Source organism: Chiloscyllium plagiosum, unplaced genomic scaffold, assembly GCF_037043375.1.
Source record: "Chiloscyllium plagiosum isolate Xiang-an unplaced genomic scaffold, Cpla_swu_hap1 HiC_scaffold_6, whole genome shotgun sequence".
Taxonomy (NCBI): Eukaryota; Metazoa; Chordata; class Chondrichthyes; order Orectolobiformes; family Hemiscylliidae; genus Chiloscyllium; species Chiloscyllium plagiosum.
This window is the reverse complement of record NW_028270144.1, coordinates 85,000,665-85,012,692: the sequence shown is the minus strand read 5'-3', so window position 1 is coordinate 85,012,692 and position 12,028 is coordinate 85,000,665.

The following is a 12,028-nucleotide window of genomic DNA, read 5'->3' as shown; positions in this document are numbered from 1 at the left end:
ATGTGTTTATTGATTCTGAATGGGGGATGATATTGCAAATGGCTTTGAATGGCAAGGGATGACAATGTAAATTCACTCTGAATAACTAGGAAATGGATGAGCAAATGGCTCTGAATGGCAAGAGATGGGAGTGTAAAGACAGAGGCATACCACCCTACCCCTGGGACATCCAATTTCCTGCAGATCAGCAGAGCAAATTAACTCTTTAATATCTCATTCTTTCTACTAGTAGGTCGAGTGCAGCCTATGCATAGCAACATACTTGTATCTTTGATCCTTAGTTCGAGCCAACTTGATTCTGCATATGGACCTTCTGAAACGTCCCCTTTTTCCAGCATTGCAATGCACTCCTGAACCAATACTGTCACTCTTCTTTCCTATCTTTTTGATCGTTTCTGAATACCTTGTGCCTAGGATATTTAACAGTCTTGCCTTTCCTTGAGTAAGGTCTCTGCCACAACATCAAAATCCCACATAATGGTCTGCATTGCAAATCTCCAATCTTGCTGCACTCTATGCATTCACGTCCATGCACACTGATCCTGATTTAGACTTTACTGTTTTCTTCATCACTCTAACTTTGCCTACTAATTAGCTATTGTCTCTGCTAGTGCCAGTTTTATCTCCTTAAGCCTATTGTGAGCCCTGGTTTTCTCCTCACCTAGTCTCTTTAGTCCCCACACCCTGTCAAGTAGCTTTAAAGCCTTCTCAATAGCACGAGCAAAACATCTGCAAATAACTCAGCCCCAGCTTTGTACAGGTGCCATCTTTTTCAGAACCTGTCCCAGGAATCTAAAGCTCTCCCTATCCAACCATGCATTCATCTGCCTATTTCTGTACTCCCCTGCACGTGGCACTGGGAGCAATCCAGAGATTACAATGTTTGAGGTCCTGCTTACTAATCTTCTATCTAGCTCCCTAAATTCTGATTGCGTGATCACGTATCTTTCCCATCTCAATCATTGGTGCCAAAATGGACAACTGCCACTTAGTTTTGTTCCCCCCCTCCCCCGCCATCAACCCCGAGCAGTGTCCAGCAGCCACTCTTGTCACATCCTTGACCGTCGGGTGGGGGGGGACAGGTAGAATTCTGGAGTTACACTGACAGCATCAGAAACTCTTCTCTAACTAATAACCCACTTATCATTATCACTTCTCCTTTCTTATTCTTCTGCTTATTCGCTAAAGCTGAACTGCTTGTTGTCAGACCCAAATGTGGGAGACTCCTGCAATATCTGCCTGCTTCTCTTAGACTGACTGGCAGTCTCCCATTCCCTTCCTTCCTCCAGCTTCTTAAGTTGAACATTTCTGAACATGGTATGCATGTAACTCTGTCTTGCGGATGTGTCACAGAACCTGCAGTTGTTATTAAGCTCTGAAGTTTGGAGTTCGGGTTTCTGCAGCTGGAAGCATTTTCTGCACATGTCGCCCTCTAGGCCATACATTCTGTTCAACTACGCTGAAAATGTGTTGCTGGAAAAGCGCAGCAGGTCAGGCAGCATCCAAGGAACAGGAGAATCGACATTTCGGGCATAAGCCCTTTTTCAGGAATGAGGAAAGTAATGAGACACTTTCCTCATTCCTGAAGAAGGGCTTATGCCCGAAACGTCGATTCTCCTGTTCCTTGGATGCTGCCTGACCTGCTGTGCTTTTCCAGCAACACATTTTCAGCTCTGATCTCCAGCATCTGCAGTCCTCACTTTCTCCTATTCTGTTCAACTAGCCTATGCTGCTATGTCTTAAATTTAAATTACATCTTCCTTGCTGAGTCTTTCTTCCCATGGCCAACTTTGCTTATTATATTGGCTCTGACTTACACTTTTTTCTGTTATTTCTCAGTTGATCCTTTTTTCCAATAATACACTTTTAAATCATTGATTAGTAAACCACCACTTCCATGTGATGTCACAAATCTTTTTCCTCCAGTCAGCAGTCTCCCCTCACCTCTGTGTTGAAGTGCTGGGCCTCTTATCCTAAGCCTCCGTATCTCCTCAAAGAAATATCACCAGAGATGCCTTTACAAAATCCTAAAGATCTAATAGTAGAATAGGTCCTCCAATGTCCCAGATCCCCCTCCATCCAACATCTCATGAACTAGGTGAGCCATGATGTCTGCATGCCTGACAACTTTCAAAATATATTGGATCATCTGAGCTTTGTTATAGCAAGTGAATACCAGGAGGGCAGTTCGTCCAAACTGAAGAAGTAGTATCTGCAAAGGTGTCAACCATATCTCACTCTATCAAAAAACCTCCTGAAATGTGCTGCTAAGGTTTTGAGCGCTGTCTTTATACAAAAAGTTGTACTGCTACTATTTTATAAATTTCTCCAAGAAAGGATGAGAAAGTACTTGTGCCAGTCTTCAACCATAGGTATTTAATCTCATCTCATGATCTTTTCCAATCATCCTTTATAATTATTGAACTTTACAGTATAGGAAATGGTTTTTGACTGTTGTGGCCGCAACTACTCTCAGTAAAAGTTCCCTATCCTACATTTTCACTGTCTGCAAATTAATATTTTTCTTCAAATATTTATTTTCTAAACCAAGAGCATCTCTCATTGTAATAACTTTCGTATTTAAAATAAATCTTACTCTCCCTCGCTCTTTTTGGTGATGATTTTACATTGTTGCGTTTTATTTGATTCCACAATCATAGGAAACTTTTTTCCTGATTTAACGGCTCAAACTATTTATAATTTTGGACACTTTTCGAGTTCATTTTATTGCCTTGTACTTAACTGCTTTTTCAAATTGTGTTGCTGACTGCTTACATCGGAAATTAGTCCCAATGTTGTCATATGTTACAAGTAAGGCAAAGAAGCTGAAGCCATTTTTACCATGGTGCTAGTTTTGTTCATATTCTACCAGAGCAACATTTGTATGCATTTGTAATGTTTGTCAAAATTGTAAAATGTTTTTGTCCAGAATCCCTGATACGTGCAATGTAGTTATTGGTTTTGTTATCTAAAATTTAAAGTAAGTAATCATCAGTGTAACAGTATCAGAGATGTTTCAAATTGATATCTTTTGCTGAGTGGCAGTTGTGATTCTCTGTAAACATTGGTTTGATTTTTTTTTTGTTCTATTTTTGTGTGGTCATTAGTGTCATGGGAGACCTCTGAAGTCATGAAAGTATTCTATCAAACAGTTCAATACTTTCATATGTTGAAAAGTATTTTCATGTGTCTATGGAAACACAAACAACTGCAGGCACAGTTACCACTTGTCGATATTTTGCTACATTGGGTTAAAGCCCATTGAGCAGCACATGAGACTTTGTTTCGGAAATGTTGTCAAGTAGTGGAATAGAAACTCTGACAATACTGTATGCATTTGAAACAAGTATCTGCTTTGTTACAAATGACAATTGAGGTAGTTTTCATTTAGATAACAGGATTTTCTTACGTGATTGTACCTTGAATGTATAACCCAGGTTGCTTTTCTTTTTATTTACTTGCAATCCCATATATCAGTTTCTAAACATTTTACCATCATCTCAAGCTATTTTTTAAAATATGTCTACAGTTAAGGATGTGTGATGGTGATCATTTGCATATTTCCCACATTCAGTTAAAAGAGTACCTATAATGTGCCTTCTGGTGAGCTGAACTGTAAAGGTCAGTCCTGATTTGTACTTGCTGGAATGTCGGGTCAATGCTCTTTTGTTTTTGGAGCAGGCCTCAATTGAATGGAACCCGCAAGCATAGAGCATCCTGATAAAGCTTACTGGAATCAGCTCAACTCAGTGATTTGTGGCCTAGATTATAGCAACAAAGTAAATCTGCAGGGAGCTGTTACTGTCACTGAAGAATGGTGGAGTTGGTACAGAAGCTGCTTTGCAAATTTTCCTTTTATCAGTATGAAGACAATTTGGAATTTATGTTTCTGGGGCTTTTTTGCCACCATCACTCTTGGCCTTCCTTGTCAGATATATATAGAAACTGATATATGGGATTGCAAATAAATAAAAAAAAAACAACCTGGGTTATACATTCAAGGGACCATTCTGTCCGTGACACTCGAGTCTACTCTTGCTTCACTCCCAACACCCCTAACCCCCCCGGCACCTTTCCCTGCAAACTGCTGAAGTTGTAACACCTATCCGTTTACTTTCTCCTTCCTCAGTGTTCAAGTCCCTGAGCATACCTTCAGCTCCAGTGCTTTACATGCACTTCACACTATTTAGTCTACTGTATTCACTGCTCACAATGTAGTCACCTCTACACTGGGGAAATGAAGTGTGAGCAGGATGAACATTTGCATTCTGTCTGCAAAAAAGACGCTGAGCTTCCAGTTCCTTGCCACTTCAACACACCACCCTGTTCCCTGGTCAACATCTTTCTCAGGCTTGCTGCAGTGCTGCAGCAAAGCTCAGTGCAAGTGAAAAGAACAGCTAAAGCTGAAAGAAATCCAACTTGTAACATGGTGAGATGTATAATAGAAATGCTCAAGTTTTGGATCTGAATGAGAAAATAAAGAGCCAAGTGTTGTTAAAATGGAGAAAGCTGCACTACAGAGGGTTTTGGGAGTCTTTGTGCAGAGATTGAAGAAGTGAGTGTACATGTTCAGGTAATAGATAAGGCAAATGGAATGTTGGCTTTTATTTCAAAGTAAATGAAGTATGAAAATAAGGAGGGTTATATAAGTCGCTAGTCAGACAACACCTGGAATACTATGAACAGTTTTGGGCCCTTTATCAAAGGAAAGATGTGTTGGGGGGCAACCTGAAAAAGGTTCGGGCGAGGGATTTTTTTCTTATGAGTAGGTTGAGGTTGTACTCTGAGTTCATGAGAATAGACTTCTTGAGGGCTTGACAGGGTTAGGACAGAAGATGTGGAGAGATTGTTTCCCCTTGTTGGAGAGACTAGTCAGAGGGCATAATCTGAGTAAGACGTAGCCCACATTTGGAGTGCTGTGTGCAGTTTTGGGCCCCATGTCTAAGGAAGGATGTACTGGCCCTGGTTCATGTTCAGAGGTGATTCACAAGAATGGTCCCAGGAATGAAAAGCTTAACATATGAGGAATGTTCAAGGACTCTGGGTCTATACTTGATGGAGTTTAGAAGGATGAGGGGGAATCTAATTGAAACATACAGAATACTGAATGGCCTGGACAGAGTAGATGTTGGGAGGATGTTTCCATTGGCAGGAGAGATTTGAACCCAAGGGCATAGCCTGAAAATAAAGAGAAGACCTTTTAGAATGGTGATAAGGAGTAACTTCTTCAGCCAGAGTATGGTGAATCTATGGAATTCATTGCCAAAGAAGGCTGTGGAGGCTAGGTCAATGAGTATATTTAAGACTGAGATAGATAGCTTCTTGAGTATGAGTGGGGTGACCAGAATTGTAAGCAATATTCCAAAAGTGGCCTCACAAATATCCTGTAGAGCTGCAACATGATATCCCAAGTCCTGTACTCATCGGTTCTGATCAGTGAAGGTAGGTGTGTCGCATGCCGCCTTCACTACCCTATCTATTTGTGACTTTACTTTCAAGGAGCTATGCACTTGCACCCTTTGGTCTCTTTGTTTGTCAACAGTCCCCAAGGCCCTACCATTAACTGTCTTAAGTCCTGCCCTGGTTCACCGTACTTTACATTTATCTAAATTAAGTTCCATCTGCTGCTCCTCAGACATTGACCATTTTGATCAATGAAGTACTCTGAGATAATCATCTTCACTGTCTATTACACCATATATTTTGGTGTCATGAGCAAACTTACTAACTATACCTTGTGTACTCACATCCAAGTCATTTGTGTAAATGACAAAAAGCAGTTGACCCAGCACCGATCCTTGTGGCACACCTGGTCATAGGCCTTCAGATGAAAAACAAATCTCCACCACTACCCTCTGTTTCCTACCTTCAAGCCAATTTTGTGTACATTTGGCTAGCTCCCGCTGGATCCCATGTGATCTAACCTTACTAACCAGTCTACCATGCAGAACCTTGAGGAACGCTTTGCTGAAGTCACATAGATAATGTTTACTGCTCTGCCTTCGTCAAGCTTCTTTGTCACTTCTTCAAAAAAAAGTGCAATCAAGTCAGTGCGACACGACTTCGCACACGCAAAGCTGTGCTGACTATCCCTAACCCGTCCTTTTCTTTCCAGATGCATGTAAATCCTGTCCCTCAGAATCCCCTCCAACTTAAGTGTAAGATGTACCAGTCCACACTCCCCTGCCTTTTCCTTAAAGCCTTTCTTGTATAATGGCATGACATAAATTAGAATATCATGTTGTGGCTGTAGAGGACATTGGCGAGACCACTTTTGGGATACTGCATACAATACTGGTCAGTCTTTAGAAAGGATATTATTAAACTTGAGAGGGTGCAGAAAAGATTTACAAGGATGTTACCAGGACTGGGGGGGTTTTGAGGTTTAGGGAGAGATTGGGACTTTTTTCCCTGGAGTGTCGGAGACTGAGGGGTGACATTATTGAGGTTTATAAAATTGAGGGAAAGGATAGGGTGAACAACTAAGGTCTTTTTTTCTAGGATGGGGGAGTCCAAAAATGGAGGGTATAGGTTTAAGGTTAGAGGGGGAAGATTTAAAAAGGGCTTGTAAGGCAACCTTTTCATGCAGAGGATAGTGTGCGTATGGAATGAGGTGCTAGAGGAAGTGATAGAGGCGGGTACAATTACAACGTAAAAAGATGGCCATATGAATAGGAAGGGTTTAGAAGGATACGGACCAAAATGGACAAGGTGAGATTGGAATGTCAGGTTGAAGTGGATGGGTTGGGCCGCAGGGCATATTTCCGTGCTATATGATTGCTCTAAAGCAGAGGTCTGAGAAGTAAAACCGAAACACCCAAAAAGGAGTGCTTCACCCTATAATGTGTAAAAAGAGTGTGAAAAGTGGTGTAAACCTGCTTCTCAGCAACTTCTCGTGGTTAAACAAAATAAATCCTTGACACTCACTTTCAATCAACAAGTAACAATTTAATTATCTAAATCTAACTGTGAACAAATTAACTAAACTGTTAATAAACTAATAAATCCCTCCTAACTATTCCCAAATAAAACAAGATTCTAATGGCATGTTGTTCCAATAAATACAAGTTCTACTCATATAACAAAAAATAGAATTTATTCTCTCGGAACTTCAGCCAGGTTACGTGTTTTCCAGAATGTTCTATGCCTTCTTCCATTAAGTCTTCTGTCTGGAACACGTCTTCCAACTCTTCAGTCAGGAATGCCTTTTTCTGTCTTGTGTACCATTATGTTTTAGATGTTGCTTTCTCTAATACATAGGTGACTGAGAGAGCCATTTCTCTCTCGAGAACTGAGAGCTATTAGTTAACTCTGGTCCAACTGTCCCCTGCTTATATACCAGTGATGACATAACAATATTTCTTGCATAGAATTGGTCCTATGTTGTCAAGGCCGTCACATTTAAATTTAATGGGTTGATGGTATTTAAGTGCATGTTTCAAATTGATTGGCTAAATTCAAGACCTGTTTCTTGATTTTAAAAAAATGTAGCTTGGCCTGCTAATTATACAGCCTTTTGATACAAATGTTTCAGTTTGGGCTTGCTGTGCACCTGCAAACCCCCCCCATGCTGCTGCTCACAGATATCCATTTTAATCTCTAAGCCCAGAAAAACGCCATCTTTTAAAGGGACCGTGCAGTGCTTTCCCCTGCATTTTACAATTGTTTTTTCAATTTTATGCACACCAAATTCTAACTTCCTGCCTCCAAATATACAATTACTCTACCTAAATTTGCAACAATGCCCAATGACATTATGACTGTACTGAGTGAATGTACTGTACCCAAATTTTCAGATGACAAAAATAGGTCAAAAGGCAGCTTGTGAGAGGGATACAAACATATTACAGAGATATTGATACATTAAGTAAGTGGGCAAAGAGTTTGCATGTGTAGTACAATGTGGGAAAATGCGAAGTTGTATATTTTGGAAAGGAGAACAAGAAAACAATATTATTTAAGTTGAGAAAAATTGCAGAAAGCTAGGTAATCATGGAAGGCTAATGAAATGTAGGCCCTTATTTCAAGAGGTTTAAGAGTATAAGATTAGGGAAGCCCTACTGCAACTGGGCAATGAGAGACCATATCTGGAGTACTGAGCTTTTTTTAGTCCCTTTTATTTAAAGAAAGGTAACATTTCATTGGAGACAATTCAGAGAAGATTCACGAGGACGATCCCTCGTTTAGAGGGATTGACTTATAAGCAGAGACTAAACAGTTTGAGACTCTACTCGCTGGAGTTTAGAAGAATGAAACGTGATCTCATTGAAACATGTATGATTCTCAGCAGGCTTGACATGGTAAATGCTGAGAGGATGTCTCCCCTCATGGGAGAGTCTAGGAGCAGAGGGCATAATCTCAAAACAAAGGAACACCAATTTAAGAATGATATGAGGAGAGATTTATTTTGAGGGTCGAGTGTCTGTGGAACTCCTTGTCAGAGAGAGCTGTGGGGGGTGGAGTCCTCGATAGATTCTTGAACAGTAGGGGAATTGGGTGTTGTGGGGAAAATGTGCAGGAAAGTGGAAATGAGGAATGATGGATCAGCCATGATCCTTTTGAATGTTGGAGCAGGCTCGAGGGGCCAACAGCCTACTCCTGTTCCTATTTTTTATGGTCTCATAAGTATAAGGTAGGAAAGTGGATTTGAAGATTACCAGATTAGCCATGATCTGGTCTGACGTATTATGATATTAGAGGTGTCAAAATTGAGGTGTCTGGACGGGGTAGACTGTTCCTGTTGAGGAAGTGTGGCAAACCAGGGAGCAACAATTTAAGGTACTTGATTAAAATAACTAACAGTGACAATGAAAAATTTTGATAACCATTGAGTGCTTCTGGAATGAACTGCCTGAGAATGTGGAGGAGGCAGATTGAATTATGGCTTTCAAAAGGGTTATGAATATTCATCTGAAGAGAACAGCTTTGTAAAGAAATGGTGAAAGAGGATGGGAGTTGGGATTAGCCAAATTGTTTTTGAAAAGCGATGTCACTGACCTGATGGGCTGAAGGGCCTTCTGTGCTGTGACCATTCTTTTGTACTATTCTTTGTATGATGCTGCTAACATACTGCACAGCTAATCTTATTCCCAATTTGCCACTTCAAATATTAAATTACAGTATTTGAGCATATTGTTTGTTAGTATCTATGCCTACAATTACACTTGGGATTGATGAACAGCATGTTTAATTTTTAAAAAGCACCTAGTTATTTGGCATGTTTTGATTTATTAAATAATTCTGACTTCCCAACTTGGCATACTTCCAATATCTGAATCCTTCACAGGTTGAATGAATAATTGCAGTTGTTTAAAGGTAATTAGAATGACTTTCATCCTCCTTTAAAAGTATGAATGTTGAATACTATATATTTTGTTTTGTCTTTGTTTCATTTATTCTCCATAGTATTGCTGTATTCCCATCCCTCATTCACAAAATTATTGATTTTAATTCATGGATTTACCGTTAGATTACATTAGATTACATTACAGTGTGGAAACAGGCCCTTCGGCCCAACAAGTCCACACCGACCCGCCCATGCCCCTACATTTACCCCTTACCTAACACTACGGGCAATTTAGCACAGCCAATTTACCTGACCTGCACATCTTTGGACTGTGGGAGGAAACCGGAGCACCTGGAGGAAACCCACGCAGACACAGGGAGAACGTGCCAACTCCACACAGTCAGTCGCCTGAGGTAGGGATTGAACCCGGGTCTCTGGCGCTGTGAGGCAGCAGTGCTAACCACTGTGCCACGGTGCCGCCAGTTGCTGAGTGTCTTTCAATGTCTCTTACCTAAGTAGTCTTTGAGCATCAACAAACAAATGAAATGCCCCACAGTGAAACTTGAGGAAAATGTAATTACCAACTGATACAAAGGCATGAACCTTCCAGAGAAAGTCATTGGATGGCAAGCAAGAGTTACATATCAGAATGGCTTTTTCTTTCAGACAAAGGAATGAAACTGATTCAGTGAGGAACAGAGAAAAGTTTCGTTTTTAGAGTTTACCACTTAAAAATCAAAAATCGGGAGGGAGAATTGATAATTTGAATGTAGCAGTGGAGACACTGTGAGCGGAATTTATCAGCTATTGATGCTGCTTTGTTTCTGTACTATTGTGACATGAAAATGACAGCCCTCAATTAACTTCCTCTGGTTGTTGTGATTTTAAGCTGAAATGGTGTTTTTTTTTATTGTGCACCTTTCCTGAAAATCAAACTGAGCAATTATTTTTGATTCTGGAGAAGAGTCATACCAGACTCAAAACATTAACTCTGTTTCTCTCTCCACAGATGCTGCTAGACCTGCTGACTTTCACCAGCATTTTTCTGTGTTTGTTTCTGACCAGTGAGTTGCTGGTCCAAAATGTTCAAGATTAGTAATGCTGTTATATAGCCTATTGTATTAAAGTATAGACCTTGAAACCTTGATATACCTTAGCAGACTTCTCAACTTTGCTCACTTTGGCCATAGAAAACTTAGTGTTTTTAATGAATTCATTTTTGAAACTCAGCCCTTGTTTGATTTTCATGTCTTTTCAAGAGTCACTTCTCTCTCTCTCTGCTTCAAAGGGGAAGCAGCTGATTTCCATAAGATACCTTTTCTTAATAGTTTCATCAAATATTGCATTTAATGCTATAAAGAATCAAAACTATATTTTTCATTATGTTAATGCTGCGATGCACAATACTTTACTGTTTCCTTCAGATACTATCAGCTGAGTAATAAACTGGACATGTACAATAGTAATATACTGTTTGACTTCCTCTCAGCATACCAAAAGTGGAGAGACATTTATTGCATCATGTAATGAATGTACATGTTAAATCACTTCAACATGATGAAAATTCAAGCAGTTATAGGATGACTTAGTAACTTACTGAATGGAAAATTAGACTAACATACTATGAGATTTCCTGTTTCACACTTCTGTATTCCATGCATAAAGCATTGGAGCAAGTGGTGAATGCTTGGAAGGTAAATCAGCTTCTCACTGAGCCCTGCATCGAAATTTCCAATAATCATATGTGGAAGATGTTCATCATTGTATAAATATGATATATCTGTCTTGGCTATAAGATTTAAAAAAAATGTTATCATGACTTAACTGGGAATAGTGTATAAATAATTCAACAGAATCTAATTTCAAAATAACATATTTTATATCCACATAAACTTTCATACCAGATATGCCCATATATCTGTTACCTACTTTGTTACAAAACTAAACAATTTTAGAACAGCTGTATCTTTCAGCAACATTATTTTATCTCAAAGCATATGTTAGCCTAAATTGCATTAACTTCTGAATTACTTGAGTCATGAAACAATAATAAAATCTTGGAATTGGTGGTCAGCCAGGTGTCAAATGAAGTTGAGAAAGTGGGAAGGTTGTTTGCTCTGTGTCAGAGGAAACCATCAGGGGCTCTGAAGAAACCTATGTGCATTACAACTCCTTTATGGCCTCTACCTTTGGCCGGCCCTATGGTTTCTTCCAACAGAAGATGATAACTTACTGCAATTAAACAAAATATAATTCAGTCCCTTACTTACTTAATTAAGTCAAAATTATTAATTTTTGAAAATTAATTCAATCCAACAGCTTCTCTGGGCTCTAAAAGTACACTCCAATGCTTGTTTACAGCCATATTCCAGGCTTTATTTGGCAACCACCTTCACTAAGCTAAAATTGCTCCTGGGCCTTTTTGCGAGTTCCAATTTTGCTCAAAATCAAGCAAATATTACTTGTGGACCCTGCTGCTCCCCAAAAGGCCATAAATGAGTAGTAGTACTCATAGGTTTCTTCAGAGCCCCTGATGGTTTCCTCTAACACAGAGCCAACAACCTTCCCACTTTCTCAATTCCACAGGACTTCATCTGACTCCTGTCTCAAACACTTAACTGCCTGCTAATTCCTGGAACATCCTTCCAAGCTGTCTAACACCACAGACATCTGACAACTCTTGCCTCTTCACTGAGTAACCTGAGAATGTGTAGTTCAGCTGCCTTCCCAGCAGCACAGCTA